The sequence below is a fragment of the Arvicanthis niloticus genome, chromosome 16, assembly GCF_011762505.2.
Source record: "Arvicanthis niloticus isolate mArvNil1 chromosome 16, mArvNil1.pat.X, whole genome shotgun sequence".
NCBI lineage: Eukaryota > Metazoa > Chordata > Mammalia > Rodentia > Muridae > Arvicanthis > Arvicanthis niloticus.
In genome coordinates, this window is record NC_047673.1 from 66131346 (window position 1) to 66154708 (window position 23363).

The window sequence follows — 23363 nt, forward strand, 5'->3', positions numbered from 1 at the left end:
CACACTTTGTCTTGAGCCTGAATCTACATTATAGAGTATTCTCATTGTACATCTCTTCTTCAGTCTTGAGGATTTCATCAGTGCCTAGAAATTCTGACTAGCAAAACCACTCAGGACCCCAAGAAGAGTTCAGATGTTCTAATGTCCTTCAAGTAGTACTGCAAACTTAGTAACTGTAACCCCCAATCTTGTTCTGTCTCCGTCCTCCATCATCTCTGACTCTCATACTCTTTCTGCCTCTTCTTCAGCAATGATCCCTGAGCACTGGTAGATGGGCAGGTGTGCAGTTTATATGTTCCATTTAGGAATGAGTATTCTCTAGTCTCTTATTCTCTGTACCTTGGCCAGTCAGGGGCAGGGAGCAGGTCTCTATGTTAATCACCATTATTGCAAATAAATGCTCTCAGATGAGGGTGAGAGGTGCCTTGATCTACAGATGTAACTATAATTTTACATATATATATATATATATATATATATATATATATATATATATATACACATATGTATTACTCTATGTATAGCTATAATAATCATTGGTTTAATACTATGTCCATCTGCCAAAAGAATGGTAATAGATTCTCTCTATGACTTATCTAGCCATAAGTTCTTGCTCCAGATATGATGCCAGATACGGGTTTTATCTTGTGGAATAGAATTTAGAGTCAATCAAAGCATGGTTGGTTATTTTCATCCCTGATCTAGTTCTGTTGGAAGAGACATCTGAGATTCTGCATTTCCAGCAAGATTCCTGAAGAAGCAGCTGGCCCTTTGCAGACATTTAGAGCAGAAAGGTTTGCCAAGAGTTTCAGCCTTCCAAGCATGATTTTTTTAAAACTACATAGACCCTTGGGGAATGGCCTTAACCTTGACTAAAAGATTTTTCAGGTTCAGCTGGTCTCAATCATACTTCTAATTCCCACAGGTAATCTTGTATGCTTGGAACGTCTTGGCAGTGCCCCCTCTTCTTCATCATCTAATTTCATCTCATATTGATGCTTTTAGGATATTTTCTTGTCTTTGTTTTTCACAAACATGTATTTATTTGTCATGTGTTTGTGTCTCATGTTTAAGTGTATGTGTGTGAGCAGGCTCCAGTAAGTGATTCTCTTTGGTTTTGTCTCTTCTGGGCTCAGGTTAAGGCTTGTACTGGGCACTCAGCTCCTTATGTGAGTTCTGGGATTTGAACTCAAATCCCCATGCTGTGCAGCAAGTGCTTTTAACCACTCCAGACCCATCATTGTTGTGCTGAGGTTAGGTTTCACAGTGTAGAGCTAGTGTTGCTTTAGAACTCTTCCTTCTCTTTCCTCAGCTTCCAAAGTGCTGGAATTTGAGGTTGCATCACCACAGGCAGTGGTCATGTCTAAGTTAAGTCCCTTCCTCTCTGGGTTTTCAAGTCACATTCTAGAAGAGAAGGTAAAAGTGAAGTGCCTCCCTCTCTTCCATATCACTCTAGATAGATGGGTAGGAAGATACACAGATGGATCGATCGACTGATTGACAGATGATCCACAGAGAGTCATAGAGTACACAGAATCAGTAATGACTATCCACACACACACACACATATCACTGCTTAAGAAAACTGGAAAAAGCCAGGTGTGGTGGTACATGCCTATAAATCCAGCACTCGGGAGACAGAGGCAGACAGATGTCTGTGAGTTAGAGACTAGTCTGGTCTACATATTGAGTTTTAGGACAGCCAGGACTGTTAGAAGACACTCAATCTCAAAAGAGCCCCCTCTTACGGGAAAAAAACTGGAAAAGCTGTCACATCTTTACAGAAAAAACTTGCTCCAATTCCAGACTTAAGAAAACTCAAAATGTAGACTAGTAAGTACGAGAAGCTGGGAGGGTGTGTGGTCTGGGAGGTAGATCAAGGTGGGCTGAGTCTAATCCATGCATGAGTGCACTTTGAAGAAACACCATACCAAGACACAATTAATGTCTATAAGTAATACATGTTAATCAAAGTAAAATAATTGTTTAAAAACCCAAGTAATAAAATAGTAGAAAAATAAAAACATCTAAATACTTCAGAAATTTAACTTGCTCCACGAGATTAGTTTTGTCCTTTGGAGAAGTTTCCCACTGCTTCATCTACTTTCCCTGCTCTTACTTCCCCACTGATGGTTGCCTTCTCCTTTCTCCTAAAGCTGCCTCTGGGGTTTTCTATGTTCCTGATGACAGCCTTTTGCTCTTTGCTTTGAAAATTGACTTTGTGCTATTGTATGGAGCATCATTCTTTAGACATGTGGATGAAGTCATGGAAGTTTGTTTCTGTGCATATTCTGAAACCTCTGCTCACTTATGTCTTTTCTTCTCACTCTCCTTACAGGAGACTGAGCAATTGACAGCATCTGTGGCTCCTGAGCTGGAACTCCAGTTATTTATCGTAGGCCTGAAATCCACAATCCATCTCTCTGCTCGTCAACATTACTTTCATTTGTGTAGGCAACATATCAGCCTCAACATGTCTTTTTCTTATTGTCCTCTTAGTCTACTGCTTTTCAATGTATTAAATAATCTTTCCCAAGAGCATCTGCTGTCCATTTGGACAGACCAGGAGTCTATGCACACACCTTACTCTCTAACATTTTGTCTCCTTTTCCTAGTCACCAGTGCCAAAGCATGTGTGCTACTGTGTCATAACAATGAGCAGAGCATTTTATGACTGTGTTATGCATTGCACAGTATATGATTTCAAAAAATTGCAACCCCACACAACAGATAAGTTTGCAAAGCAACCTGCATATTGTAGGTCAGGCTTCTATAACTGCCAGGGACTTGGTGATTTAATGAGAAACATTACTTTCTTCAGTTCTGGATATGAGGAAATCCAAGACCAGGGCAGCATTAGACCAGTCATCTGTACCCATCACATGCACACCTTTCTAGCTAAGGCACATTAGGAAAAGCTGTCGGAAATAGCCTAGCATTTACTCTCTGCTACAGTGTATATCATGGATGTCCTCTAAAGAACTGTATATCAAAGGCTTAGACCCCAGGCTATGGTAGGAGGTGGTGGCACCTTTAGGAGGTGGGAACTAGTAAGAAGAAGTCAGGCCACTGAAGTGTGACCTGTTGGAGATATTGGAACAGTGACCCCTTCCCATTGATATCCTTTGTTGTCTCTGCTACCATGTGGCAAGCAATCTTCCTCAAGTGGCTTCCTTCCTGGCTATGATGCATTGTGCTTTCATGGACCTCAAGCAACAAAGCTAGTGGGCACAGCCTGAAGCCACTGAAACTAGGTGCCAAAAGAAACCTTTCTTCTTGTTAAGTTTCTTGTCTCAGGTATTTTTACAGCAACAGAAATGACTAATACACTTAGGATTCCCCAGTTTTCCAAATTGTATTAAGAATGTCATTGGCCATTTCCAATTACTGCCCTCATGTGCCAGTGACTGCCAGTGCACACTAATTTGCTTTTAGAATGAGAAAGCAGAATAAGCTATAGACTTGAAGGGAAAAAAATTAAACTTGGAAAACTCTACAGGGATGACAAGGAGATAGCTCACCCCTTCATGCAGTTCCTATTGATGTCACAGTAAACCTCAGCTCAGTCAAGCCTCAGCAACAAGGGTTAGTCAGAGCAAGAGGGCAGGCTGGTTAAAGCCACGTGACTGCTGTTAGGATCCCCCATTTATCTAAAAAGTCAGAGGCTAGTCCAGGGCTCTCCAGGAGAACCTCTTGAGAAAGATGGCCCATTGGTGAGCAGGCTGGGCCTCATGGGAGTCAGAACACATCACTCGTCCCCATACCCAAGCCGCCTCAAATGAGACATTGCTCCTGTCTATGTCACTAACTAAGACACCCCTTAGTGAGCCCCGGTGGGAAGGAGCTCACAATTCAATGCATTTTAATCCATGTCCACTCCAGCTCCTTCTTAGCATTCTAGACCGCAGCCTCTGTCACAACTGGGCTCTGCCAGAATGGAACAAAGCCATGAGCTTTTGCATTTATGGCCCTTAGGGCATTCCAGGCATCTCAAAAAAAAATATGAAAAGAGAAAAGAGAAAAAAGAAAAAAAGAAAAACTAAACCAACCAAACAAAACCAACCAACCAACCAAACAAACCCCTTCACCCTTTCTCTTTCATTACCTCTAACAAACTTGCCTTCACCTTGATGTACTCCTGTTTTTCTTTTTGATTTCTAAGGTTAAGCATCCTTCCTGACTTCTCTTCCTGCTTCTAACGTTAGCCACCGACGCTTACTCTTCCTATAGGTCACACAAAATGCCATTTCTACCTGTCAACCCACAGAATCCCCCCTCTGTCATCTCAGCACACTTTGGTGTGTGATGGTCCCTAATAACATGCCCAGCAGATCCATGTGAATTGCAGTGGAGGTCTGCAGTGGAGACCCCTTCCTTCCTGCTAACTTCCTGCACAGATAACTTATCCCAGACTCAGAGGACACAGGTTTCCCATCATCCTTGCTCTCCCATCTCAGGGATTACTTGCTCGACTACCCTGCAGATCCCAAAGCCAGCCAGGCTGCCCCGACATCAGGCTTTACATAAGAGACCTACCTGGCATAAGGAGTTCTTTGTTGTATATCACCTCAACCCTGCAAGGTTTATGATCTGTTGTTCTAAAATGACCATAAACAGTCTCAAACACAGCTCTCACCCACAGAACTGCAACAACAGGAAGAAATATCACCTCCTCATTAACTATTGTGAAGAAGGTTCTAGCATGATGTCCGTGTCTCAGTTTCCATCACCTCCCTCCCCCCAGTCCTCTCCATTATCAGAATACAGATCATCCTCAACTTATGATGACTCCACTGGCAGCTTTGCAATGGTTAACAATGTGCCCTCAGGAGAAGCCACACTTCAAATTCCAAATTTTGATCTTTTCCCAGGCTAGTGACAGATGGAACAATTTTCTATTGTCAAGCTGGGCAGGGCCAACAAGTCACAACTCCCAAGTCACTGGGACTACCAAAGAGGGTGTAACCTGCCTATGTGTGCCTTTTTGAAGTCTGGTCACTTAGACTAACTTGCCTTCTCAATGTCTCATCAGAATATCAGGGTGTAATCTCACTGTGAGTCAAGGGCCATCAGTGAGCATGATAATGCATTGCTCTTTTAACTTTTATGAAGAATACAGCCACATTTCCCATGCTTGCTTCGGTGTATTCTTACAATCTGTTAGTTTCACTCATGTGGATTCTGCCTATACTGCAACTTACTTAAAAGCTCTATCAAGTTCAAGTGAAAATCCAGTCTGGAGAGAAATCAGAGCCTGCAGTCACCCCTCAGTGTCTAGTGCCTGTCTCTTGCCTTATCTGTTGCTGTTGTTATAGTTGTTTCCGGACACTCTCATTTGCTTCTCATTTGTCAGGTTTTTTTTTTCTCTTAGCACACCAGTTAGTCCTCAAGACCCCCAGTAAAAGCAAGAGCCTATACTGTCATTGTAGTAACTAGATTCCTAAGACATTAAAAAAATAATGTTATTACTCTGTCTACTTTAAGAGATGTTTGCACACATGGAAACATCATTTTGCCAAGTCAGATGCATAAGCCTAGACCAAAAGCCAAATTTAACAAATTATTCAGATCCCTCCCTCTAGAAGAAGGGACCAACCTCTCTACTACTCAGTATCCAAGCCTCTCCCCAGTGACCCACCCATTGTGCAGCTCCTGGATGTGGCCCTAGCTGGTTGTCCACCAGAACCTGGCACTCTTTGCCCAGTGTGAGTCCTGATCTGGACCAACTCAGATTCTTCCTACACCCATCTATTGGTTTCTTTTTTTTCCTTTTTCAAGAAGAGAAAAAAAAGGGAAGTCCTAGAAGAATTGGATTCTAAACAAATACACAAGTGAAAACAACCAAGCAGACCCAGCACAATCCCAGGCAGAAACACAGGCAAAGATGGAGCAACCCTTCTAAAATTAGATGTGAAATAATCCATTCACTATTGCTCAGCTGTTATGTCTATTTTGGAACGCCTTTAACATAATCTTGTTGCAGACATGTGCATGTTCAAAGAAAATCTCTGAATGAGAAAATGGGTGAAGGAGAAATATGGAGAAAAAAAATAATGGGACCATGAATGAGACAAGAAAAGCCTCAGAGGGTAAATATGATTAGTGTGATTTGCATTTCTAATAACTGTGGGCCAGCAGTCCAGCGCAGCCTCATCTGGACTCAGACTTCCAGTGGCTCAGAGAACACTTCCTCAGAGAAACGACATTCCCATTATTCATTTACATGTTAGAAATACCACAGTACTGAATATGCTATTTATAATCAGAACTCACTGTGTTATAAAAAAAAATAGAAAGAGTATTAGCATAAGGTCCTAACATGCCATATCTGTATTAAATTATAGAACCACAACACCTCCCATTAACTCTGAGCATCAAAGTGGCAAAATGTAAGAAAAGAAATTATTGTGAGGACTTACATTCCAATGCTGCCTTTTAGTTTTGCAGCCATCACTGGCAGGTGAAGCGCTGCTCTCTTTAGTGTACCTGCTGTACAACCAGGAATGCTTCTCAGACCACACCAGTGTCTCAGAACTCTGAATTATATGCCTCCTGGATTTTTTTTTTTCAATGAGAAAAAAAAGTCATCCAACTAAAATAGGCTTAATTGTCTTTTTAACTGTAGACGCAGATAAAGCCAGGAAGAAAAGGGAAAGACCTGTCTTGCTTGAATTTTCTGTTCTCCCACGACAGAAAGCAGCTTTGAAGGAAATATTATTCCATATAATTACTCTTGAAAATGCCAGTTTTGACTTCAGTGAGCACAGGCTGACACTCCTTTCAATAATTCTTTCAAAATGAAAGTTTCTGTTCATTAATGTCATATAAGGTAAAAATGTAACAGCTTCTACTGCAGCCTTATCAAACATTGCTTGATTATGTGCCTGCTGCCAGTTTTTTTTTTTTTTTTACAAAGCCATTTCTGGGTGGATTTGGGTTCTTTGCACTTCATCTGACTTTTACAAGATTGTTTCGCCTGGATGATTAATTAGAATGGCAACTTTAAAAACTACTTATATTCTCATTTTAATTCTCTCCTTTTGTCTTCATATATATAACACACACATACACACACACACACACATGAACTCACACATGCACACACACACACACACACACACACACACACGCACGCACGCACGCACGCACAAAACAGGTGTTTTTAGAGATAACTAAAGAACCAGAGTACTAGGAACTAAGAACCTAAGGACCTTTAGGAAATTGTGGCATGGATTCCCAACTGTGTTCAGGACCCTGCACTCCTAAGAGAAAGAGGCACATCGCTACCCAGCCTCCCCTGCTGTGATGTGTGCAGTCGACTGAGCTCTAGACGATGAGGTGAGTGGGGTTTGCAATGATACATTTTCTAGTTAACAGGGAGGAGGAGGTCCTCTTCTTGCATATCTGCCATCCTGAAGCTGAAAAAAAAAATGGATCCACATACTGTAGAAGCTGGCGGATTCAGAGAGATAGTGGAGTCTCTGCACAAGCTCATGAGCTGCCTGCATGTGGGCTCCTGCATGAGAAATGAAGTTCCAACTTGCTCCTGCATGAGAAATGAAGTTCCAGCTTTGCAAGTCATTGGGCCCAGTGTTCTGAGACATGTGGCCCAAACTGTAACAGTAAAGATGCCACACTATCCTGAGACTGACATCCAGGCCTCCTAGGCACCAGTTTTCTTGCTTTCGCATTTTTCTTACAGTTTTTTTTAAGGGGTTTTGCTTGTTTGTTTGGTTTGGATTGGTTTTGTTTCTGTTGTTGTTTGGTTGTTTTTATAGTGCTAGGCTGTGTTGATTGGTTTCTTGTCAAAGTGACACTAGTTAGAGTGATCTGGATAGAGTGACCCTTCATTGAGGAAAAAGCCTCCATCAGATTGGCCTGTAGGGAAATCTATGGGATATGTTTTGATTGACGTGAGAGGGCCCAGACCACTGTGGGAGGTATCATCCCCTACATAGGTAGCCCTAGATGGTATAAGAAAGAAGACTGAGTTATTCATGGTTTGCAAACTAATAAGCAGCATTTTCCCTGGCCTCTGCTTTAGTTCTTGACTCCAGGTTGTTTCATTAAATTCCCGCTCTGACTTCCCTCAGGGTTTGATTATGACCTGGGACATATAAACTGAATAAACCCTTTCCTCCAAAAGTTGGTCTTGATTGATGTTTTATCAATCCAATAGAAAACAAACTAGGGCATAGGTGTTGAACTCCGGGCATGCTGTGTGTCAAGTATGTCTTGCCACTAAGCTACACACTCTCTTTCCACCCCATCCCAACCCAGTTTTACATCTACCAAATAATCCTAAGAAATAGTTGACATGTTTAAAACTATATTCTTCTGTCACATTTTACAAACTATTAATAATTTCTTAATATTTACCTACACCAAATTAGGTCTCATTATACTGTATTATTAGATTTTGGATCTGAAATAGACCCTCCCACAAAGTCTATGTCTTGTGGAGTTGGTCTTACCTTGTTGCTCCTCCAAAAACCAAAACAAAAAACAAAACAACAAAACAAACAAGCAAACAAACAGAAAAACCAAACATGTCTTGATGCTCCTGAGAGGCAGAAGCTTGGGGAATCACATCTTTAAAGGGGAAAGTCAAGTCATATGAAGAGTGTTGGCCCAAGGGACATGGGGAAAGTGGCCCCTTCTATTCTTTCCTTGTTTCCTGGATGTCATGAAGAGCTGTACCACCACACAGTAGGAAAGCAATAGGGCCAAGCTACAGTCTGAATACATGAGCTGTAGACATATATCTTTCCTTCTGACTCTATGCAGAGCTGGAGATTGGACCCAGGGCCTAGGGACACATTAGGCAACTGTTCTCCCTGACCCACAACCCCAATTCCAAATCTCTTTCTTGTTTTGGAGTTGATAATATCCAGTATTTTATCACAAAATAAGAAACTGACTAACATATTATATTCTTGCTAGTAAAAGAGAAATGACCTCTTAGATTCAAATTATCAAAAAATACCCCAAAAGATGTTTCTCTTTTATAAAAAAAACCTATTTATTTATGAGTCACATCGTGTGTGTGTGTGTGTGTGTGTGTGTGTGTGTGTGTGTGTGTGTGAAAATGCTCCACAGACTTGCCAGGAGCTGGGACAAAGTAGTGCTGATGCTGGGGTGACAAAATTAAGACCTACCATCCAATGCAATAGGCTGGGGCTTAAGTCCCAGTTTCCCTCCTTATCTATTTAAATATATTACCTAATTTCTATAAGCCTGTTTGCTGGTCAGGAAAAAATTTCATCCTACCAAGCTGTTGCTGCAGACGCTAATTGGGATAGCATATATTTTAAGTACTGACACTTGGCATACGAAGGAGTATTTAATAAATACTTTCTTTTGCACCTGTATATAGTTATTCACTAAGTAATTATTTATAAAGTACCACATACCATGGTCTTGGAAAATAATTGGAAAATTTAGCAGAGGGTGGCTGTCCTTGTGGGGCTTTTTCATGGGTGGAAAAAAAAATGGCTATAGTTTAAAAGAATAGTTCAATAACATTTTAAAAAACTTCCTTTTATGAGGCAATCCATATAAATTGTGGTGCTTTTAGAGTACATATTTTTTCTTAATTTGACTATTCAGAAATAAGCATTGCTAGTATCTGGGAATATATCCTTCCTTTTATTTCATCTATGTTGAATGTAGCCTTACATTCAGACAAGCTATAAAAATATGCAAAATACATTAGACTGTTTTCTTTTTAAAAACTATCAAAATTAATTTGTGAAATCATATGCTATTACTATTTCAACCGTTCAGTTATATTCCCTTGCCTAGAAGTACTGGTGCTCATTTGAAAGTCCCTGCTGGAGGATATTGAATCCTTTCCTCTTTCCATTAAGACTGCCGCTAATCTAACAATACATTCTTGAGGGTATTTCCCCAATGGCTTTCAAGTATTTTCCCCTCTCCACAGCTGTTCTTTGCCTCTTCATCACAACTAGAATTTTAAAAATAGATCATATGTGGATGGCTTATTGCTTGGTTCCTCACAAGAACCGAGGCCCAGCACAGCCACTGAGTTGACCATCATCAGTAAAACACCTCTGAGATCAAGACCATTGCTTGTATTAACATGACTATTAAGTAAATGACTGGAAGAGGGAAAGACTTGAGAGCCAAAGAATTAGCATTGTTAACTTTTGATGTATGGCATCAAGTTATTAGACAATAATGGTTATAAATTATTCACCCCCAAAGAAAAATCTCATTTCTCTGTATCTTCACTAATAATTTATATTTTTTGTTTGTTTTGTTGTTCTTGTTTGAGACACAGTTTCACATTGCAATTCAGGCTGGCCTCCAACTCATGATAATCCTCCTGCCTCAGACTCTTCACTAGTTAAGTTTACAGGGAGAAGCCACCAAACTCATATTCTTCAGTGTTTAATGAGTATTATTTTTAGAACATTAAAAGCTCTTCTTTTATTTCCAACTCTAGTCCTTGAAGAGATAAGCTATTTCATGTATGAGTTGCTCACTAACATGGGCAAGAGAATGACTCAGGGAGATGTTTGGATGTTTCTTCTTTCTTAGGCTTTTACATGTAACAAGTAGTTTCCACAGAAAACATAAATTAACAGAAATAATGACAATTTCTGGGAAGAAACTTCAATAGATATAAACATACAAAGAATTGAGAGGTAAAATGTACTAATAAAAGAACTATGTTAAAAGTATAGAAAAGTCCTTGCTATCTGTATCTTCTCTTTCTCTATCTGCATCTACATCTATAAATCTTTAACATTAGAATCCATATGCCTACTATATATCACAGTGTTATTTAACAGTAAGTCAGCTCACTTCTTTAAAACCTAAATATAGCTAGTAGTTATATCATCTGGGTAGTCTCAGATGATTCATTATTAGACTCTCTTCAGCATCAAGGTCCATGGATGACAAATCCTTTAAAGTGTCCTATTTGCATTTAACCTCAAATTTCCTCTCTCTCTCTCTCTCTCTCTCTCTCTCTCTCTCTCTCTCTCTCTCTCTCTCTCTACTTATCTCTAGGTTTTTCATTTCTAATAAATGTGATTGTGACATAGATAGTTGTCACAGTGCAGTGTCTGAGACAGTGGTTCTCAACCTGTGGGTCATGACCCTTCTGAGGGTTTCATATCAGATATTCTACATATCTGATATTTGCATTACTTATTTATAAAAGTAACAGAATTACAGTTAGAAACAGCACAAACAAAATAACTTTATGGTTAGTGTCACCACAAGATGAGGAACTATAAGTGTCACAGATGGGGGTCTAGAAGACAATGACAACAAGAGGGAAGGTCTTCGTGTTCATACCGGCACTTTCTCCCTCAGTACCTTTGACTCAATGTTGGTTGAATCTATGAATTATAACCCAAAAATACAGAAGGCAGACTATATGTTTATATAAAAATGAAGAAAGTTTGTATTTGTATCATACATGGGAAACTATTACTTCTAGATTTTTCTTTCCCTGTCTTTTTCTAACTACCAATAAGAGAGATTAATGACTGACAGTTATCAAAGACTTGGTAAACTGAATTGAGGCTTGTTTCTTGTTTTGGGTTTTTTTTGTTTGTTTGTTTTGTTTTGTTTTTTCCCTCTTTGCTTCATGGGCAACATTAAAAGAGAACAGAAGGAATTATTTTTTGTTTGAGAGATACTCAAGTCTACCCAACAAGCCTACACCTCCTAAATTCTCTCCTTCCCAGGAGCTATGAAAAGTCTCAGAACACAGCCTTGAGCTGCTCAAGGAATCACCTCCCACCACACCAGCACACGTCAGGCCATAGCTTTAGCTGCTGCTCTCAACTCATGACTCTCTTAACAGTCTCTCTTCTCTCTTCTAGCTTTCCCATGATTACAGTCTTCCTTAGGGCCCACTATCCTTCTATTTCATTGAGACAGACACTATACATTCTTAATCACAAATGTTCATAATAGAAATGGAGTAAGCCAAACAGTCCTCTATTTGTCTTGAGGCCAAACATTTCTTACTGGGATTGAGAGATCTGCATTGCTGAGGACTAAGGCAAGGAAAAAAATTCCAATATTGCATCTTTTAAACTATAGAACGCATTGTGTACTGGGGGGTGGGGAGCAGGGGATAAACATAAAAGATTTATTTTTCTAATGTTTGGTCAATGAAGGTAGTCATTGAATGATGAATTGCATTGAATGAAATCAATTGGACAATTGAAAATGAAGGTATTCAAACTTTAATAGCACTGTGCATAGAGATGGTGAGACTTGAAAGCTATGGTCAACTATGAAAGATTTAGACTATGATGTTATGAAGCAGTTGAGTCATCTCATATGTCCTGTGCTGACCACTCCTACATCCTCATCTTCTGGAATCTTGTGCATACTTCCAGCTCTTTACTGGAAACCAAAACCTGTTTCTTGTTACCTCCCAAGAACCTCAAACTAAACACACTCAAAACATAAGTCATCATCAGTCACTTGAAATTCTGAGCCTGCCTTTAGGCTAACAGCCTTGACAGCCATTGTCTAGAATGTTATCTAACAGAGGAAAGCTAATACTTTGATCACACCCCTTATCCAGTAGCAAGCAAGAACACATATGGCCCCCCTTAAAGAAGATCAGGGAACAAGAGTCTGATGCAGAATAGTAACACAATAGGATTATATACTCTAATAGTAAATAGTAAAACCGCTATTTTTCAAATACTAAAAGTATAATAGGTCACATAGCATTATTACATATAAGATATATTTTCTTGTTATTATTTAAGATGGCCTCAAGATGTCTATAAGTAATCCATCAAATCATATATAATTACTTATTTGTAGGTACTGGTATATGTTCATGTATATATGCAGGTTTGTGCATCTCCTAACTTTTGCAGACAATTTGAGGTGGAGAAAGATAAAAGCATAAAGCATAGCATAAAGAACCTCTAAGTTACTGTATCATCTCCTTAGTCTCTCTGCCATCTTCATTGAGAAGAGGTTCCCAGTTTGGATGTTCTTACAAGCCCTGCATTTAAAGAAGTTCACCTTGCCACTAGCCTAGGATAAAAGGTTCGTAGTTTCCCCTCCTAACAATTAGTTTAGAAATGGTCTTGTATAGCTCTGGCCAGGGACATAAAGTCAGGTGGTAAACCAGCCTTTAATGTTTTTCTCAACAAGGATACTACTGGTGGCATTTTCTCATCTGGGACAGCTAGAGGTTGGGATACGGTAGAAAGATGAAGAATTCAGAAACCTCAACCTTGCTGCGAAGCTACTGAATTATCAGTCCAACAAAATTTTTATGTGATATAACAGGTTCTCTTATTATTTAAGACTTCCTTATTTGGGTATTTGCTTAGTTAAGGCTTACACTGGTTGGCTTTACCTATAAACTTCATTTGGCCTGAATTGCCTGGGAAGAGAGTCTTAATGAGAGATTATCTTGACCAATAACTGATACAGGAAGACAGGGTCCATTGTAAGTCCTAGGTTGGGAGAGGGAGGCAGTCCTCAGCCATGTATGAGAGGAGAAACCTGGCTGAAAACAGTCCGCCAAAGAAGAACCCATTTATTGGATTTATATATATTATTTTCTCTCTGCTGTTAACTATGGGTGTTACACTTTAAATTCCTGCCTTGATGTTCCTGCAGAAATAAACTGTAAGCTGGAATTGTAAGCAAAACAAACCTTTTCTTCTCTAAGTAGCTTCATGTCAGGACATTTTATCACAGCAATGAGCCTGAAATTACAACAGGACTAAATATGCCAGCATTAGGAAAACTTAAAGCATTTTTATTTTCTAGTGTTTTCTAGAACATTTTTCTAGTGTTTTCTAGAACATTCTCTTGTAGAGAAAAACATTTTTATTTTCTAGTGTGCATTTTTTGCATGTAATAAAATAGATGGCATTTCTTTTCTCATAAAACAATAGGAAATGATTTTTACATAATTTGCAGATGTAAGATAATCAAAGCTTAAATATACCAAAAGAGAGAGAGAGGAAGTCCCATTGACATTAAAAAAAAAAAAAGACAAAATGAACTGAATGTTTAGATGCCTTTCAAAAGTAATCAAGGTGGTCCTTTGACTCCTGTCAAAATCAAGGGCATTATCTGCCTTCAGTTGATTTCTTTGGACTTTTCTGAGTTCAAAGGGACAGATACTGGTATCATTCACCATCCTTACGGGTTCCATTAAACTCAAATTGTACATCATTGCAAACTCTAGGATTTTACAGTCCACAGGGCCCTTTGGTATCATCATCCCTGCACGAAGCCAGAAGGATCCCCAATTTGTTTTCAGTTTAAACAAGGTGAATACTCAGAGGATGATTGTAAGATCCATGAAAACATCTCTTATATGTGACTTATAAAAATAAATTCTAAGATATTCCTAAAACCAATTCATTGCTTAAGCTTACTTTTTATCTTAGATTGTTAACTCTAAAAAAAAATAAAGTATTGAGCACTTTCCCTAAATAAATGATAAGTTACCCTATTTGGATTTTGAAAATTTAACTTTTTAAATCATTCTTAACTTCAAAATATCTCTTGCAAATTATAACTTTGATTAAATGTAGCATAATAATATCTGAATCAAAAATTATAAAATTGACATTACTATGAAGTTATTCTTATGGATCGAAGACATCTTCCTTTAAAAAATAAACTATTGAGTTGACTAATTGTGCTTTAGTTTGTTTCTACTAGTCAGCTTTCTTTTTCTACTGCAAAATACCAGACAGGATCCACTTAATAAAAGAAAAAGGTTTTCTTGCCTCATTCTTTCACCCTATGGTTATTTGATCCTGTTGATTTGGGGTCTGTGGCAGCACAGCCCATGGCAGAAGCCCATAGTGGAGGAGATTGCTCAACTCTGCACATCACTGTAGTTAGGAAGTGAAACAGTGAAAGAGGAAGAGGCTGATATGCATGTTGCATGCATGTGTTAGTAGTCTATATTGGGGACATTAAATTGCATGGCAGTTATTGCGTAGTGTGAGGTTCTGGGATGTGAGACCAGGTAGTGATGCTATCCTGTTCCTGAACCATCTACCTTTGCTACCCATAAAGACTTCAGACAACGAAGAGGAACTTGCTAGGCAGAGCCACCAGGGAAGGGGATTATGTATGAAGCACTGGTGGATTCCAAGGAACTGATGCACCCTGGGAAGGTTGAGGGCAGAAATGTAAGGTCAAGATGTGCCCCTGGCACTTGAGAGCCACTTTCAAGAAAGATGTATTTCTTTTTTTTTTTTCTTCACAGTCCACGAAGGCTTTTTATTTATGCTTTACATTTACAAAAAGAATCCCAGGATTTTCCCTCCGGTATGTTTTAGTCTGGCCTCTTCATGGTCCACGATACCAGCAGAGGTTGTCAGCACAATGAAACCGAACTGGCGTGATGGGCGCAGATTGTTCTGCCATTTTTCTACGTCTTTGAGTTGAACATCAAATCTAGGGCTTATAACTCCACACTTGTTCAACCTGCCTGTGAGGTTCACAACCATCTTCCCAGCTCTGTGATCATCAATGATCTCAAATTTACCAATGTAGCCATGTTTCATCATCACAGTTAAGAACCGAACGATGACTTTAGAACATGGCCTGATGAGGACCTGGTGTTTGCCTCCCTTCTTAGCATTGTTGATGCTCTTGAGAGCATCCACCAGAACATTCATTCATACCATGCTGACAGCGAGGGAAGATGGCAGAAAGAGAGTAGGAGGGGCAAACACACGAAGTTATGGGGGGGGGGGGGAGATGTATTTCTTGCCTCTCGGCTCTACCAGAAGATTTGTCTCTGTAAAGATATTGGTCCTAAGAAGGGGATGGAGATGGAGACAGTAGTTGGTTTCCTCAGAAGATTCCAGAGATTCTGTAAAGCACCATTGCTAGAAAATCCAAACATCAGTGGAAACAGCAATTCAATTCTGGTAAGACAGCATCAGTTAGCAGACTGAATTGAAGTACTGGCCTCAGACCCCAGTCTGAAAAGGGGTAAATAGCAGAACAGCATGGCCAAGAGGAAGGTGACACAGTGCAGCCACTGTGCTCAGCAGAGGAAGCAGCAGAGACATAGGCAGGTAGGTGCCTCCACAGCTTTGCGGGCAGCTGGGCATATTATCCTTATAGCAAGGGTCTATTACCTTGACTTGCCAGGCTGCCTCTGTGATTCATTATCACTCTACCCAGCTATGGGAATTAGAAGAGTGATCCCTGGCAAAGCTAGTATCTTGAAATTCTTTGGATGCCTGGTCACTAAAAATCTTAACACTAAGATAACTTTGTTCCTAATTTTAAATGCTGCAAGCAGGATGGAGTGACACCTGCCTGTGATCCCTGCACTTGGGAGGTTGAGTCAGAAGTAACTTGAGTTGTAACACAGTCAAGGCTATAGCACCAGACCCTGTCTCAAAAATAAATATGTAAGAACTTAGAGAAAAACATGAGTAAATGTAGAAAGGTACAAGAACAACACAGTTGCTTAGTACAGTTGGTCGGGAATTTTCACAAGCAATCCTGAGATCACTGCAATGAAGCAATTTATGAAATCCTGGCACATGAATCTGAATCTTAGATGTCACACATCAGCGACTCCGGCCTGTGGCTTCCTACCCTCTACAGGTGAAGGCAGCTTTGCTGCTCCTGTGTTTAAGAAAGAAATAGTTGGCTTCACCATTTCTTTAGGAAGAAATATGTCTTTAGGGTAGATACTTAGTGGGCTGTCACAGTGTTGGTGACAGCCAACAGTGTCATATTCTCCACGTGGGTGTCTATACCTTGTGGATTATTGTCGAAGTAAATACTGAGGCCACGTTAAATCTATACACCTAGTATAGCTTCAAACTAGATGACTAATCTTGAAAGTATGTCTGGCAACTATTAAATCAGGTCTCCTTTTCATTTAAATAAGCCTACTGACTACAATGATACAATTCCAAAAGTCTTTCTATATCAACAGCTCAAACTACAAGTTAGTAGTTTATCCAAAAGCATTTATCTTTATTTCAATGTAGAAGCATGCAAACCAGACTTGGCACTGACTGACTTGTTTTAGTGAGAATTAAATTTAATTAATGATTGTGGGAATTATTTTCTCCCTCCATGAAAGACATTAACATTTTCCTTCTAAATAATGTTATCAAGGAAGACTTGTTTAATCATTTTTTTTCCAATACCGATCTGCAATCTTACAGAAATATCTGTTAGCCAATAGCTAGCTGGTTTCTAAACTAAAGAGATATATTTTTAAACCACAAAAATTAAATGCATAAGTGAAAAGATCAAGTACATTGCAAAGCTTTCTGTCTGATATCAAGAGGCTCTCTAAGCTAATATGATGGTAAGCATATACCCCTCCTTTTCACCATTCAGACACAGGAAATAAACACCTAAGGAAGGCAACTAGGTTACCCATGCCCATTGGCTCACTGCCATCTGTAAGCCTTCTGCCTAAATATGGTCTTCTTACTATTCCTATTTTGTTCAAGCATATCAATCTTTCCTTGGTTTTGTTACCAACTCTGTGACAGTTATTCTAAACCTAGTGAAAACTTCCCTGAAACGAAAGACAGAAAACAATAGTCTCATAAAATAAGATCCACGACCATGGAGAAGCCATAGAGCGCCAGTGGCTGCCTGTTTTGAATGTCTCCTTGCACATAGCTCACTGCTGAAGTCCTTATAGTACTGATGCAACCATCACCTATCCTCTGTTCCCCCGGAGCCATAGGAACCTGCAGTCTCTTCTTCTTCCTCCCACTCACAGGATGGGTTTCCAATTCATCTGTGCTAAGCAAAAACAGGCAGGGATATGAAACCCACTCTTCATGCTGCTTTCTGCAAAGCCTCGGGACTTGTCTGTTACTCCATTTTTTATAGGCAAGGCAGAATGGAAGACAAGCATCCTACAACTGGGTGGGAAACTGACATAAAGGTCATTCTTCAAGGTTTTCTTCTCCTGAAGCACCCCACCAAAAGTCAGTGTCTGTGCTGTGCTACAAGACACAAACAGTTCAATGCTTATCTCATGAGCGTTCTTTCTCTTTTTTTCCATGTCTTTTCTTGGTCTTTTGGAGATCCTCTCTTGGTTTTGAATGTTGGCATTGAGAAGTTCTTAAGCTAAGTTTTTGAAGAAAATTTCAAAGCTCAGATGTCAGTATCTTAACTCAAAACATAAAAAACAAGAAGACACATGATCACTGAAAACCCCCTTTCTGTACCCTGACCAAACATTCTAAGCATTAAAAAGGAGGATGGAGGAATGATGCCAACTTAGGAAACAGGAAATATGAATGAGGAATTTAATTCCCAAGTACAGGGCTAGGGATTGCAGCTCAGAGGGAGAGTTCTTACCTAGTACATACAGCCCTGTGTTTATTCTTCAATGCTTCATAAAGATCCTAAGTCTCACAGGTAGGGGTTGATGTTCTGACAACAGAAAAAGTACATAAATACATCTATGCACTGCAGGCATATACACATGTACATGAGCACACACACACACACACACATACACACACACACACACACACCTTGAGATACACCATAAAGTCACTGTGTTACTTGGAATCTCTGCTATTATTTAATTTTTATGATATAAACATTATCCAGCTCAATGAACTTCTATACAGTTAGAACAGCTATTCTGTAGCTATGGAGCTTCACTTAGGATTTTATGGGTTACTATCAATTACATGTTCTATGCATTTACCAATTACAAAAAAAAGACAGAATTAAAACTAGAAAGTATCTAGTGTTCCATCCTGTCTTATGATTCATGTGTATGTGCCTGTGTTCCGTTTTCCCATCACTTAAGAGTGTCCTGACTTTTCCTCCTTTCTAAATATTATACTCTCCCCAGGCTTACATCAGCTTGCATATATACACTAAAGACTAGAATCAGTTTAAGTAAAGATGCTTCAGCCTCTTCAGGACATGTACATTGAGCTTTTATTAGAAATGTTATGTAACTGAAGACCTCTCTTGCTGAAGCCTTGTGAGATTAGACTTAGTTAAACCAAATAATACTTATTTTTTTTAAAGTTTCTAAGAATATATTAAGAAGGAGTAGGGAAAATACAAAACAAGCTTGGAGAACTCTGGTACATCAGAAAGTAAGGAACAGTTTCAAAATGAAAGGATGCAAGCCTGTCCCAGGATTAGAGGAGTCAATCTGCTGGCCCCCAATGACCAAACCAGAAAAACTTTAAGGAACAAACAAAAACTGGTTCATAATTCCAGTATCAGAGAAACACCAGGTGCTGGCTCAGAAATTAAGCATGTGTACTGTTCTTGCAGAGGACCCGAATTGGGTTCCCAGCATCAGGTGGGTCACAACCACCTATAACCCCACCTCCAAAGGAATCTAATGCCTTGGGCATCTATGGGTGGCAGCACTCAAGAGCACATACTGACACAAAGACATACACATACAAGGACCTGTATCACATATATACACAAAATTCAAATCATTTTGAACATATAAACATAGAAGAATTCTACTAATATAAACAAAAATTGGACAAATTAATATTAGAGGAAAAAAGATAAATCTCCCTAAAAATATATTCAAAAAATAAATGCCATTTCTCTTTATTCCAGGAGCTGTTGAATGTGGGCATCTGGGACTTAATTTTGGACAATAAGCATGAAAAAGAAAAAAAATTAACAATGCTACAATGACAAAACTTGCCAGATGCTTGGGTTTTTCCCAAGTGACCAAAAAGAAGATAGACCATGAGGCAATTTTTAAGAGTTTTGCTGAGTGATGTAACTGATGCCTGTCAAGGTGTTGGAGGATAAGACAAGGGAGCTGTGTTGCTTAATCTTGACTGTCAGTTGAGAATCTCCTTGAAGATATACCTCTGATCATGTCTGTGAGGATGTTTCTATGGGGATTTAACTGAGGAGGGAAAACACAGCCTAAATATTGACAACACTATGTTTATGGACTGGATGAAAGGGGAGAAGAGAAGAGGAAGTGAGTTGAAATGCCTTCATCTCTCTCAGCTTCATGACCACAGATGCAACATGACCACCTGCTTCACACTGCAGCCACCACAGAGCTATGCTTGCTTGCTATGCCTTCCCAGCTGCCACGCCTTCCTCTTAAAACCATGAGGCAAAACCAGCTCTTCCCATCTTGTACTGCTTTTGTCAAATACATGACAGCATTTTTAAAAATCCAACAAATGTAGGCACCCATCCAGACTTTAGATTTATGGGTTAGGAAATGTCATTTGAGTTCTGAAGGACAATTAAATCATAACTGACCCAAGAGAAAAGACTAGTTGTATACATCTTAATCTTTCATAGCTTGAAGTTAGTAACAAGCAGGTACTGGCACCTAGTGATGATCAATAATAATATTGATAATATAGATTGAGACAATACCAATGTCTTGGGTCCAACAAACAAAACTGAACATGGCAGAATTCCAACTCAGTGATTTTTTTCAAAACTGTTCTGTTCATTATTGGCTTCATAATGCCAGCTGGAATTTTTGGAACATTCATGGCATTCAACAAATGAAAGTGCTTCCTAAGACACTCAACATATAACCCAGCACCAAAACCTTAAAACTCTTAATTGATGGTATGTCTTATATCTGTGCCTCTTTAATTCTTCCAACACTTCTTGTGATTTCTTTGACAATTCCAATACAGATTTCTAGGAGAATTAATACCAATATCCCAAATTCAGGCACCCTCTCATAGCAGTCCAAATAAATAAGGTGGATAACTGGGTTCTTGCTTGCTTGGCCTTCCCTCTTGCCTCTTGAGTTGATTTACTTACTCACTGCTGATTCCTTCACTGATTTCAGAACCAGCACTTCCAGGTTTCCATCTTGGGCTAAGGAGCAGTAGCCCTCAAAAAACCATCTAGTTTCTCAACATCAGATTGGAACTGCTGAGGCAGACCATCACTGTAGGACTCCAACTCCTGAAGCAGTCAGCCTCTACCATGAGCAACTATAGGGTTCTCAGGCTCTTAGGTGTGATTCAGCTGTTTGTTTGCTTTACTATGTTTACACAGTTAATTTTATAAATTCCTGAATATAAATACTCATCCCATTGGTTCTTTTCCTCTAGAGAACCCTGACTAATACTTAGTCCATTATCAGAGGAAGTCAAGGCATGAACTTGTAGGCAGGAACTGAAGCAGAAACCATGGAACAAGGCTACTTACAGGCTCATTGTACCTGGTTTGCTCATCTACCTTTGTTAGAGATCCCAGGCCCACTTATCTGGGGATGGTACAACCCACAGTGCCCTGGGCTCTTGTACATCAACTAGATATTGAGAAAATCCCTCACAAACATAACCAGAGGCCAATCTGACATAGGCAACTTTTCAGTTGTGTGTTACTCTTGCCAAGTGGCTCTAGTTTGTGTCAAGTTGACAAAAATGTAGCAAGTACAGAGGTATCTTTGCTCAAGTGCCAGTTCACTGAGCTCCTGTAGAGAGCTTAGTAAGAATTTACTAGAGCCCTCTAGTAGAGGTGGTAAATAAACACTCAACTCAAATGAACTCTAAAATGTGCACAGGGTAGCATGGCAGGCTGAACTGAGGAAAGGACCCAGGAAGAGGCCATATGAAGGAAGTGAATTTAGGAGTCATCTGTGTTTATAACCACTATTCAAAAAAGAGGAAACATTACTGGCTGTGCAGACTCCTCCCTTAAGACTCACTTAAGCCCCAAAGGTGGTCATTAAAATTTTATCTCCCTAACTAAGATTTGTCTGTTGTCATTACAGATGGAATCGTACCATCTGTATGTGACTTCTCTTTCTCACTACTACTGTGTCTAAATGAGGCATTTACAGTATCACATGCATGTGCAACAAACATACATGTGTCATCCCTTTTCACACAAATAAATTACATTGTCACTCAGCTATGGATGCATATTGGAGATATATCTTTTTGGATGCTGTTAAGTTAGTGGTTAAATAAATATTTTTGTTTATCCTTGGTGTACATGAGTATACATGTAATCAATACACACATAGAATCCTAATCACTGGTTCACAAGATATGCATACACTTAATTTTGCAGTCTTCTATAATTGCTCTATGTATTAAAGTTGTACCAGGAGATATTGAAGTATAGATGGTCTTTATTTTCATTAACATTTTAGATACTGTCTATCATTTTAATTTTAGCTGTTTGATGGTTATGTGGTATAAGACCAAACCAGTGTATATTCTTGATATCTGGTGACAAGAGTTATTTAGATGTACTGTTTTGTTAAGTTCCTTTTCAAATGCCATACTCAAGTTTCTGTTGGGTTGTATGTTTTTTACTGATTTGTAGGTAGGTGCTCTATAAATTTGAATATGAACCCTTTGTGAGAGTATAAATGGAAAATACAACATTCTAGCATGTGACTTGCCTTTACTTTCTAAATGTAATTTTCCAGAGATAAAGTGAGTAATTTCACTGTGGTCAAGTTTATTTATCCTAATACATTGTGATTATTAAAAATGCTAAGACTCTTTTTCTGGTTCAAGTTAATGAAGTTTTTTTTTTTTTTTTTTTTTTTTTTTCTTACTGATTCTAGGAGTTTCATTGTTTCAGTTGATACTTAAAGTCTGTAAGTCACATTCAACTGACAGTTGCTGGTCATAGATCTTTTCCTACATTTCACAAATATCAATCCATCTGTTCATCCTGTGCCAGGATCATACTCATATTATTATTTTTTAGCTGCTGTGATAAAATACTATGACCACATTAACTTATAGGAGATTTTATTTTGGCTTATGGTTCTAGAGGGATATGAGGCCATGATGGCGAAGCAGAGGAAAGGCAGGAGACAGTCATGGCTGCAGCAAACATGTTTGGTCTTTACAATCTCAAAGTTCCCCTATAGTGACACACTTCCTCTAACAAGGCTACACCTCCTAAACCTCCCCAAACAGTGCCACCCACTGGGGACCAGGTATTCAAATCCATAAGCCTATGAAGCCATTTTCATACACACTGCCACAATACTGAGTAAGTGAATCCATCTTTATTACAAGTGATGATGTCTACAATCAGTCTTCTTCCTGCTTCACCATTGTCTCGTCTGTTCTCAAACTTCTGCTTTCCATACAAACTTTAGTTTGCATACATATACAGACAAACTTGCTGAGATCTTAATTAGGAATTGCTTCTGGTGGAAGATTTAAAAAGAGCCTTTATATTAAACTTATTCCTAGTGTTTGTTATTTTATGACAATATAAGTGATACCAACTTTAATTTTACTTGGGAATTATTTTTAGTACTTAATTTTACAAAATGACCTTTTAATCCAGTGAGCATGATAAGTCCAAAGACATTGCTAATTTGTTAAATATGTCTGCAGCTTACTTTTGATGTTCAC

At 39.1% G+C, this 23363-nt stretch overlaps 1 protein-coding gene and 1 pseudogene across 3 annotated transcripts in view; both read right to left on the minus strand.

Moving 5' to 3' along the window:
* Pld5 (phospholipase D family member 5) overlaps positions 1-23363 on the minus strand; it is a 307810-nt gene that overhangs the window by 275932 nt on the left and 8515 nt on the right. The window lies entirely within an intron of this gene.
* On the minus strand, positions 15285-15677 carry LOC117722025 (small ribosomal subunit protein uS8 pseudogene; annotated as a pseudogene).